Source organism: Vigna unguiculata, chromosome 11, assembly GCF_004118075.2.
Source record: "Vigna unguiculata cultivar IT97K-499-35 chromosome 11, ASM411807v1, whole genome shotgun sequence".
NCBI classification, from domain to species: domain Eukaryota; kingdom Viridiplantae; phylum Streptophyta; class Magnoliopsida; order Fabales; family Fabaceae; genus Vigna; species Vigna unguiculata.
This window is the reverse complement of record NC_040289.1, coordinates 40,206,981-40,220,159: the sequence shown is the minus strand read 5'-3', so window position 1 is coordinate 40,220,159 and position 13,179 is coordinate 40,206,981.

The window sequence follows — 13,179 nt, the reverse complement described above, 5'->3', positions numbered from 1 at the left end:
CGCAATTAAAAAAAAAATGTTACTACAAATAGGACTTTGGTGTTGTGAGATCTTTCTCGTAATAAACATTGTTTCTGTCGCATTTAGTTTACAGTCTATGTGATTCCATTTGGTATTTTTACACCTTGATTTTTTACAAAAAAAATAAAAATAAAAGCAAAAGTAAAAAAAATTTATCAACTAGGCTAAAATAAATAATACATTTTTCTATTTTTTAAAATACAGATATTAGGATTTTTGTTCTATTTGTGTAACATCTCAACATTTCTTTTATTGGTATCTTTAAATCCATTTTTGTTTGAATTTTTCTTTTTAGGGTTTTAAGTTAGTCTTTTTAAACAATTTTTCCTATTTTTTTTCTTATAATATTTGAACTTTACCTTCATCTTTCTTTGACAGAGTATTTCCTTTATGTGATCAATTTTTTTAAATATTAAGGTTATAAAAAATATTCTATTTTATACTTTTGTACAAAAATGTTGACAAAGTATTTATATGTATTATGAATTATATATATATTTGTCTATTTTTACAAATCTAACTTAGTATATGTTTATTGTATGAAATGCTGATAGTGTGGTTCTTAAGAAATTTACAAATTAAGATATGTATATATAGACTTGGGCATGCATGAGATAAATATTTATTTTTATAAATTAAAAAATAAAAATTATATTACAGTTAAAATTTATAATAAAAGTAACTAAAATTATATATTATGATTTAGATTTATGATAGACAATATATAATATTTATTTTCCCACTTTTTTTTTACATTTTTTATTTCCTGTTTTCAGTTATCTTCATGTGCCTAAAAGTTAAATGAAAAATTTATTATAAAAGATAAATTTTAAATTATTTTCAAGCACATCTGATATTAAAAAGGATAATCGACTTGCTAGTGTATATAAATGGAGTTATACTTGGTGTCTGATATTTTAAGTGGATGAGTTAGAAAAAGACATTTTGTTTAAGGTTAATGAGATTAATTAGTTATTAATTTGTAAAGTTCGAAGGAATTTTAGGTGATTTAATTATTATTACTTTGGGATAATAATCTAAACAATGCATTTTTCTTTTCGTTATAAATATAGACTATGAATTTGAAAAAGCATTATTAGGGCCGAATATTTATTTTCTTGTATTTGACTTTGTTCTTGTGAGAGGTAATTAATATTCGGTTAAAACAATTATTATGTTAATAAAGGGTATTATATATCCATGCGTACTATGATTTTAACGCGCTATTTTTACTCTTTTGTCTTTACTGGTTTTTGGGACGGTCAAAACTCTTAAGAATATTCTTTGAATTATTTGTTGCGATGGACATTGGTTATTCTTTTTTTTTTTACTTGTGCATTTTTGTTTTCGATTCAAGTAAATAGCGACTACATTTATATTTATCCATTTCCATCATTCCAAACAAACACCGGTACAATATATTCTCAGTTTTTTCATGTTTCAATTACTCCTTTCACTTCACATATCGAGTTATAATTTTTTTGTAAAATTTTACTACCAAAAGAAAAAAAAGGCTAAATTGTAGAAATTTTAATTTCGTCCCGCAGAGTCTTTTATCATCTGCAAATTAATTTGCAACGATTCTTAGATATATGCAAAGAGGTTCGTTATAAGTTATAAGTTATTTATGAAAGTTTTTGACAACATCTGATATCTAATTTATATTACGGAGGTTTTTTTAGTAGAGAATTGTAACCTTTTCTATTTATGACTATTATTGTGTGGAGTAAAGGTTTGAAACCTCCTTTATTTTTATCTATCTATTTGATTCTAAATATTTAAAATCACTATTTTTCATGTTTTGTGTGGAGGTTAATACCCTGTTCATTTTTACGAATGTATTGTAAAGGTTTTAACATATCTCATTTGTATTATTTATTTTGTGGGTTTACTATTGTATATTTCTTTTGTTATTCAAATATTTTAAAAACAATAATTTGCTTGTAATTAAAATATTATGTTGTACAAAAATCGCTTTAGGCAACAACATAAACTTGTGAGTTAAATCACACAAAACCGTGGGCTAAAGTTTAGACAACAATGTTTTACGCTTAATTTAGATAAACGTAGTTGAAGGTAATATGTCACGATTTTCAATACGACAACAATTTTAAAATTGTTATTTAAAATTCTCATAAAAGACAACGGTTTTGATGTAAGTGTTTTTCAAAACTTCACATTTTCAACACTGTGAGCTCTTGACGTTTTCAGTCTAAAATCAAAGGGAGGGAAGAAATTCAAATTTTTGCGTTTTTGGAACTAAGTTTTGCATTTTTAGTCAAGAAAGGAGGGAGGAAATATTTCTAATTTAAAAGCTTTAATTTTTAGTGTTGTTTAAGATAGTTTTTAAACCACATCTAAAACATATTGCCTTTAATATATTTAGACCACATTTTTATATCCAAGATCTCATTTAGTGTTGTCTAAAGTCATTTTTGTTGTAGTGACCATTTGAGGTGGTTATATTTTTATATCGACATTATTTATTTGTAAACTTCAATCAAATACTTCAACCAAAGGGTTCAAATAATATATCATTAAAACTTTTAATTCTCAAATTCAACATATTAACATAAAAGAAATTTATTTTGAAACGCAATTACAACTTAATCCATGCTTACTCAAAATTCATACTAAAATAAACATAGTTTCATCCTAAAAAATATCATCAACACCCTAAATGTTGCTGCCACTAGATAATCCTGATTTGCATGACTAATTTGTTGAAATGATAAAAGAAAAATATCAAAGTTAAATAATCAATGCATAACTTAATTACTAAATACTTTTGTACAGAATAATATTATTTTATTGTTTTGTGCATATTCAATTTTGTTCATAATCATTAAGATGATAACTTATTTTGTTTGGCAAGTCTTAAGTCCATCAATATCATCAAGAACACTCCTATGGGAAGCCTTTTTTTTTTTTGCTATTGGGATTTATCTGTAAGTATGCCCTATTAAGAATGTTTTACCTAATATATCCTGCTTAAAGCATGTTTGTATGGAAGCTTGACTTTTCTTAATTGAATCTTTTACAACATTAGCAAGAAAAGTTAAATTGATCAAAATAAAGAGTTAGGCAAATATTATACAATACAATTGTGAATTACCAACCTAGTTAGTCCGTGAACATTATTATGTTAATTACTCCAACTTGTACAGAAAATCAAAATAAAAGTAACATAAGAGGGATTAATCTAACCCTACATATTATCGAACCCATAAATTGGGGATTAATCTAACTCGTAATGATTAGGAGAAATAAAGAAAATTAAGACTACATAATACGAGCATAAACATAAAGCCAGAAACATAACTTACTTATGGTTGAGGATCAAAGAAGGCAACCAATTCATCAGAGATTTTTCCTTCTTTCATTATCATGTAGACTTTTAGTGCACCCAAGGTGGTTTGAACCTGGGATTCTAAATTAGTGTACTTTTGTTGTCACTAATTAGAACATGTTGATGATGTGGCAGTGCTAGATGAAGTAATGCTTAAATCAGAAAGTCGAAGTCTTGTATTTCTAAATGAGTTAGTAGGAGCTACTCCCAAACCCATGCATCACACCCTCCTAGAATGTTATGGGCCTAACACTCTAGCAACAACATCATTAGGGGAAACCTTTGATTCATCGTTAGGGTAAAATTTTACTAATTAAATTTTGGTTATAATCATGGTTTCATAGTCCAATTACTGTTTACCCATGAATTTCAACTTTTAGCTTTGATCGATAATTCTTTTACGTGTTTTCTCTATTCTCATTTTCTAGTTTTTACGTTCATATGATTCTACAGGTTTTTCATTTTACATGTTTTGACGAATATATTCACTTGTTCTTAATTATGTTTTATTGTATTTTACTTTTATTCTAGATAGAATAACGTCATGTTGAGTAGTATGGGTCCTATCCTAGTACAAAATATATGATTAACTTTTTTTAATAATTGATATTTTTATAAATAGTTTTTACTGATGGCAAACAATAGGGGAGGGATCATCGCGAAGGAGTAGCGAGAGGGTGGGAACTCTAAATAATACTCTTCCAAGTTTCTCTCCAATAGATATTGGTTTGTCTTCTGCTTCCTTTTCTTTCTCGTGCATTTTTGTTTTCAATTCCAGCAAATGGCTACTACATTCACATTTACACACTTTCATGAAATTCCAGACATTGTTACAATGTCTAGTTCTCAGTTTTTTCATGCTTCAATCTATGCTTTCACTTCACATATAAAATTACGTTTTTCGTCAAATTTTACTGATTAAATGTTGATTATAATCATGATTTCATAGTCCAATTACTGTTTATTCATGAATTTCAACTTTGACCAATAATGTTTTCTTTATTCTCATTCTTTAGTTTTTATGTTGCTATGATTCTACAATTGTTTTCATTTTACATGTTTTGCTGAATATATTTACTTTTCCTTAATTTTATTCTACTGCATTTTACTTCAATTCTTGATAAAATATATGATTATTTTTTTAATAATTGTTATATTTATAAATAGTTTTTCTTAAAGGCAAACAATATGGGAGGATCATCGTGAAGGACGAGAGGATAGGAGATTTTGATTGGATTTATGAAACTGATAATGCTTATGAATCCAAAGGTACTATGGTATGGTAACGCTAATTCGAGAAGAAATGATGTCATTCAACCAAAGGGTATGATGAACAAATCACCTGCTAGGAGACTGAAGATACCTGTTGTTATTCTCAGTCCATATTGGTAGGGATATTTTTGTTTTCTTTAACATGCATTACAACCATTGTCTTTTAACAATTGTTGCATCTATTCTTTCAGTCTCATGGTATTCATTCATTTATGCTTCCTCACACTGTTCCTGTCATGGAGGGTCAAACACATAAACATTGATGCAACATGGCTATTGGGCATGTTGATGGTCTGTGAAATATTGTTTGTCATTTTTGGCTTCTTAATCAATTGCTCAAGTTATTCCCAATTAATTGTTCAACAAATCTTCATGGTATGAAGAAAAAGTTTGAACTAAACTCCCTAGAATCCAACAAAAAAGTAAGATTTACCTTATATAGACGTGTTTGTTACTGATACTGAGAAAGAAACATTTCTTGTGGTTGCAAACACAGTTTGTCAATCCTAACTGCAGAATATCCAATCTCGAAACATTAGTTGACCTTTAAGGCAATGGTTGAAGTTGAAACTCTCATCTATGGATTCCATTTTGTTGTAAACATCAAATAAAACATGGAAATCCATAATCATATGTCAACTCGAGAAATAATCCCGATGAAAATAGTGGAAAACCAGATTTCACCAAAGATCATAGACTGGTGAGCGAATTCAAGATGAGGATAGTCTGTCTGATCTTATTCAACCTCGAACAAATGACTCCATGCAAGAGACGAATTATTGACCAACGAACTTCGATTGGATGCCTTCGATGCAAGAGACAAATTATTGGCCATGAAACAACATTGACAAACTAAGTAACCTTCAGAACTTATAAATATTTCAAAAGCCACTTTTATGTCTGATGGTACTCACTAGAAAAGGACTTGGATGGATCCTTCATCCGAGCACTCCAACGACGATCATGTCGATATAGTCCAGGTAGTGTTTTGTTCAAGTGTCAAGTTTATTCTTTCATATATGAAAATGAATAATTGATATAATTGATGAATGATGTAGGTGGTACAATGAGTTTAGGCAGTAGTATGTCATTTGACGAGTTTTACATTTTGTCCACACAAAACTGAACGAGGATTTGTAATTTTGTCCACAAGAAAATATACACACCTCCAAAAATTGTACAAGGATTTGCAATTTTTTTCATAAAAATTGCACACAAAAAAAATTATAATTTTGTCCACAAGAAAATGTACGCCACAAAAGATGTTAATTAATTTGTAGATTAGTCCAACGTTCCACTCAATTTTGTTTTCAAATACCACAACCATGACTTATTTCTTAGGTCATTCACGAAAAAACTCATGTGACATGATGACAGTGAAGTGCATCTATTTTATGTCTAATGGTACTCACCAGAAAGGGACTTGGATGGATCCTTCATCCTAGCACTCTAACGATGATCATGTCTATATAGTCCAGGTATTGTTTTATTCAAGTGTCAAATTTATTCTTCCGTATATGAAAATGAGTAATTGATATAATGATGAATGATGTAAGTGGTATAGTAAGTTTGGGTAGTAGTGTGTCATTTGACGATTTTTACATTTTGTCCACAAAAAACTGAATAAGGATTTGTATTTTTGTTCACATGAAAAAGTACACACCACAAAAAATTGTACAAGGATTTGCAATTTTTTTCATAAAAATTGCACAAAAAATATTTATAATTTTGTCCACAAGCAAATGTACGCTGCAAAAGATGTTAATTAATTTGTAGATCAGTACAACATTCCACTCAATTTTGTTTTCAAATACCACAACCATGACTTCTTTTTTAGGTCATACACGAAAAAACTCAGGTGACATGGTGACGATGAAAGACATCTATTTTATGTCTAATGAGGGAGTTGGATGGACCCTCATCCAATCTCACTAACAATGATCATGTCGATATAGTCCAGGTATTGTTTTGTTCAAGTATCAAGTTTATTCTTTCGTATAAGAAAGTGAATAATTAATATAATTGATGAATGGTGTAGGTGGTATTAGAACCTCCAAATGATGATCAACCACTCCTTGTAAATGCAAAGCAGGAAAAACCATTAACCTTGTTGGTGTTGATATCTATTTCCCACTTCTTGTCTAGGTTTGAGAGAAACAACCAGGTTATGACCACAACAAAAAAATTTGGGCCATTAATGCCTCAATTCGAGCTTCCGCCATCATATCCAATGGTTCTTTTATACTTCAGCTTGATTGTAACCATTACATTCACAACTCCTAAATAATAAGGCAATGAATGTGTTTCATCATGGACTGCGATGATAATAACATTTGTTATGTCCAATTCCCACATATATCAACATGAGCGCATTGGATGAACTTCAAGGTCTATTATTGCCCGAGGTTGCTTTGTATAGTTTTGATCCTCCTCTCACTAAAAAACATCATCTTGATTGCTTTGGCAAAAGAAAAAAAAAGGCTAAATTTTTTGAAGACAACTAGGCATTGAGGATAGGGGACCCTATGGAAGAAAAAATAGAAATGTTCCTTCATAGGTTTGGAGGCTCAAGTGTCGTGATTGATTCAATCGCAATAGTTGAGGACCAAGAAATGCCACTAGTTCATCACCCAACAATGAAGTATGGACGCTCTCCTAGTATCCTTACTATACCAGTGAGTTTATTATTGATTTAGTAACCATGACAAAGGAAATGTCATATCTTGTTGGTACAAAGACAAAAATGAGTTGCAAGAAGGTGTTGGGTTAATCTACGGATTAGTTAGTGAGGATGTGGCTACAGGATATAAGAGACACAACACAGTATGAAGATCAATATGTTGTACCAAACAAGTTGCATTCTGTATTATTACTCCCATGGATTTCACTAACATGCTGCATCATGTCCTTGGGCAGGCAACAAAAGCAATTGAGTTGTGCTTTTCATTTAACAATGTATTTCTAATCAGCCAAAAAATGAATTTTCTCCAAAGGATGGTATACCTCAATATTAGAATTTATCCATTTACCTCTATTTTATTTTATTGTCTACTACTTCATCTCTCCATTTTCGCTCTTGTCTGGCCAATTCATCGTTACAAGTCTCAATGTCACCTTTTTTGTTTATCTCTTGACCATCATTGTGACTTTGTGCAAGTTGGTTGTCCTTGAAATCAATTGATTTGACATTGAGCATGAAGAGTGATAGAGAAATGAGCAATTTTAGTTCAATGGAGGAACAAGTGCATAACTAGTTGTTGTGTTGTGTTGCAAGGTCTTGCTCAAAGTGAAAGCAGGGATTGAAATTTTTTTCACCTTGACATCAAAATCTGCAAGAGATTATGTAAATGACGAGTTTGTTGTGAAGTGAACATCTCTTATGATACCACCAATCACAATCATGAAGGTTAACATGATAGCATTAGTAGTTGGAGCCAACAAGACCACATACAATGCCATACCTCAATGGAGTCGTCTACTTGATGGTGTTTTCTTTAAATTTGGATGGTGTACAATGATTTTGGGTAGTTGCATGTCATTTGACGAGTTTTATATTTTGTCCACAAAAAAACTGAACCAAGATTTACAATTTTGTCCACAAGAAAATGTACACCACACAAAATTGTACAAGGATTTGCAATTTTTTCCATAAAAATTGCACAACAAAGATTTATAATTTTGTCCGCAAAATTTATAATTTTGTCCACAAAATTTATAATTTTGTCCACAACAAAAAAATTGGGCCATTAATGCCTTAAATCGAGCTTTCGCCATCATATCCAATGTTTCTTTTGTATTTCAGCTTGATTGTAACCATTACATTCAACACTCCTAAACAATAAGGTAATGAATGTGTTTCATCATGGACTGCGGTGGTAGTAATATTTGTTATGTCCAATGTCCACACATATCAACATCATCTTGTTTGCTTTGGCAGAAGAAAAAATGAGGCTAAAATTTTTTAAGACAACCAGACATTAAGGATAGGTGACCTTATGGAAGAAAAACAATATATGTTCTTTCATAGGTTTGGAGGCTCAAGTGCTCTGATTGATTCCATCCCAGTAGTTGAGGACCAAGGAATGTCACTTGTTGATCACCCAACAGTGAAGTATGTACACCCTCCTAGTGTCCTCACTATACCACGTGAGTTTATTATTTATTCAGTAATCATGACAAAGGCAATCAATGTCATATCTTGTTGGTACAAAGACATAAATAGTGGCAAGAAGGTGTTGGATTGATCTACGGATTGGTTATTGAGGATGTGACTACGGGATATGAGATGCACAATACAGTATGGAGATCAATCTACTGGACCAAGCAGGTTTCATTTTATACTATTGCTTCCATGGATCTTACTAAAAGTAGTTGAGTTATGCTTTTCATCTAATACTGTATTTCTAGTCAGCCAAGAAATGAACTTTCTCCAAAGGATGATATTTCTCAATATTCGAATTTATCCATTTACCTCTATTTTTCTTTTTGTCTCTTGTTTCATCCCTCCATTTTCCCTCTTGTCTGGCCAATTCATCAATGGAGTCATCCACTTGATTGTGTTTTCTTTATATTTGGATGGTGTACAATGATTTTGGGTAGTTGCATGTCATTTGACGAGTTTTACATTTTGTCCACAAAAAACTGAATGAGGATTTGCAATTTTGTCCACAAGAAAATGTACACCACAAAAAATTGTACAAGGATTTGCAATTTTTTTCATAAAAATTGTACAACAAAGATTTATAATTTTGTCCACAAGAAAATGTACGCCGCGCAAAAGATGTTAATTAATTAATTAATTTGTAGATTAGTCCAACGTTCCACTCAATCTTGTTTTCAAATATCACAATCATGACTTTTTTTCTTATGTCATCAAAAAAAACTCATGTGATATGATGATGGTGAAGGGCAGCCATTTTATGTCTGATGGTACTTACTAGAAAGGACTTGGATAGAACTTTCATCCGAGCATTCTAATGACGATCATGTCGATATAGTCCAAGTATTATTTTGTTAAAGTGTCAAGTTTCTTCTTTCGCATATGAAAATGAATAATTGATATAATTGATGAATGATGTAGGTGGTATTGGAACCTCCAAATGATGATCAACCTCTCCTTCTAAAAGAAGAGTAGGAAAATCATTAACCTTGTTGGTGTTGATTTCTAATTCCCACTTCTTGTCTAGGTTTCAAGAGAGAAACGACTAAATTATGACCACAACAAAAAAATTGGGCCATTAATGCCTTAAATCGAGCTTTCACCATCATATTCAATGGTTCTTTTGTACTTCAGCTTGATTGTAACCATTACATTCAACATTCCTAAACAATAAGGTAATGAATGTGTTTCATCATGAACTACGATGGTAGTAACATTTGTTATGTCCAATGCCCACACATATCAGCATTATTAGAAAAATGTAAAGAATAATTCTGATGTATTACTTCCAAGAATAGGGTACCATATATATACATACAAGAGTGCTATAATTCCTCATCTATTAAAGGAATGAGTGCACAGATTTGCACAGATTTGCTCACAAATATAATAATGCCTAAATTATAGCTAATACAATATTTGACATATCTTAACAAACATGAGCGCATTGGATGAACTTCAAGGTCGATTATTGCCTTGGGTTACTTTGTATAGTTTTGATTCTCCTCCCACTAAAAAACATCATTTGTTTGCTTTGGCAGAAGAAAAAATGAGGCTAAATTTTTTTATGACAACCAAACATTGAGGATAGGGGACCTTATGGAAGAAAAACAAGAAATGTTCTTTCATAGGTTTGGAGGCTCAAGTGCCCTGATTGATTCCATCCCAGTAGTTGAGAACCAAGGAATGTCACTTGTTGATCACCCAACAGTGAAGTATGTACACCCTCCTAGTGTCCTCACTATATCACGTGAGTTTATTATTGATTCAGTAATCATGACAAAGGCGATCAATGTCATATCTTATTGGTACAAAGAAAGAATTGAGTGGCAAGAAGGTGTTGGATTGATCTACAGATTGGTTAGTGAGGATGTGGCTATGGCATATAAGATGCACAATACAGTATGAAGATCGATATACTGTCCCAAGCAGGCTGCATTTCATAGTATTACTCCCATGGATTTCACTAACATGCTGCATCATGTCCTTGGGCAGGCAACAAAAGCAATTGAGTTGTGCTTTTCATTTAACAATGTATTTCTAATCAGCCAAAAAATGAATTTTCTCCAAAGGATGGTATACCTCAATATTAGAATTTATCCATTTACCTCTATTTTATTTTATTGTCTACTACTTCATCTCTCCATTTTCGCTCTTGTCTGGCCAATTCATCGTTACAAGTCTCAATGTCACCTTTTTTGTTTATCTCTTGACCATCATTGTGACTTTGTGCAAGTTGGTTGTCCTTGAAATCAATTGATTTGACATTGAGCATGAAGAGTGATAGAGAAATGAGCAATTTCAGTTCAATGGAGGAACAAGTGCACAACTAGTTGTTGTGTTGTGTTGCAAGGTCTTGCTCAAAGTGAAAGCAGGGATTGAAATTTTTTTCACCTTGACATCAAAATCTGCAAGAGATTATGTAAATGACGAGTTTGTTGTGAAGTGAACATCTCTTATGATACCACCAATCACAATCATGAAGGTTAACATGATAGCATTAGTAGTTGGAGCCAACAAGACCACATACAATGCCATACCTCAATGGAGTCGTCTACTTGATGGTGTTTTCTTTAAATTTGGATGGTGTACAATGATTTTGGGTAGTTGCATGTCATTTGACGAGTTTTATATTTTGTCCACAAAAAAACTGAACCAAGATTTACAATTTTGTCCACAAGAAAATGTACGTCACAAAAAATTGTACGAGGATTTACAATTTTTTTCATAAAAATTACACAACAAAAATTTATAATTTTGTCCATAAAAAAATGTACACCGCACAAAAGATGTTAATTAATTAATTTATAAATGACTTGCATGTGAACTTATTGGAATAACTAGGAAAACAGTTTATTTTAGCATAAGCATAAACATAAAAAGCCTACATTAATAATTATTAAAAAAAAGTATTATTATTCGACATGCAATTTTTTCAACAAAAACTACAAACCTTCTAGACAAAATTGCAAACCCTGTAATAATTTTTCGTAGAGAAAATTGTGTACCTTCACGTAACACATAATTAGCCAAGTCCATTTTACACTCAGAAGACTATATGAAACTAAAAACAACTATTGCATCTAATTTTTCAATCCCATAGTATTCATTCCTTTGGATGTCCTTATACTGTTTCTATCATGGAGGGTTGAGAACATAAACACTGATGCGATGTGGTTGTGGGGCATGTCGGTGGTTTGTGAAATATTGTTTGTCATTTCTTGGCTTCTTAATCCAAGTTTTAAACTCTATTTTGATATCACATCATTTGAGATAATTGGATATAGGACTTTGTTAAATACCCATTTGAGAAAATTTTGACACTTAGATTGAGTCAATTCATTATTTAAATATCCATTCACTTCTTTTTTTCCTTATTACCTACTACTTCCTCCTTGCATTTTTCTTCTTTTTTGGCCAGTGGTATGATACTGAGCTGGAATAGTGGTGGAGACATGAGCAATTTTGGTTCATTGGAGGAACAAATGCACATCTAGCTCTATTGTGTTGTAGAGTTTGCGTGATAGCAGGGATGAAATCTCTTTCACCTTGAAATCAAAATCTGTTGGACATGATGTTGTGATGGTTAACCTAATAGTAACAGTAGTTGGAGTCAGCTGTATAGTGTCATACCTAAGTGGATTGTCTATTTGGTGATGTTTTCTTCGATATTTGATGGTGTAAAATAGGCTTGGGTACTTAATTGCGTTATTGGACACATATAGAGCCTATGAATCATGAATCATATTTTAACTTATAGAGATCCCTACAAAAACAAAGTGAAACTAGATTTTGTCAAGGATCGTAGACGAGTGAAGCGTGAGTATGATGAGTTCAAGGTAAGGATCAATGGTCTACCTAATTCTATCTGGCATCGCTTAAATGCATTTCGTGCAAGAGAGGAATGGAGGGCTATGAAACTGCAAAGACAAACCAGGTAGATGAACCTGTAGAACTTAACATTCCAAAAGTCACATGGCTGATGGAACTGGCTAGGGACTGGTTGAATCCTTCATTACAGCATTCTAAGGTATAATTCAGGTATTGAGCATACAATTGGTTTAAAATGATTTTGTAGTTTATTTTCAAATTTTATTGTACTACTTTTGATTTCAATAAACTAATTTACCTAATTTTGTTGTCGATGTTATTTTAAAATGGACAATAAATTTTAGAATATTAGTAAGTGAAATTTAAAATTTAATTTATCAAATAACTTATATTACTTACAATATGCAAATATAAAAAAAATTATATAGTAAAATAAGAACATTGAAATTTATATTTTTAGAGATTTCATTTGTTATAGATTTAACTAATATAATGTTTTTTCTTTACAAAATTTAAATTAGTAAGAAATTTAGTACTTTATAAAATT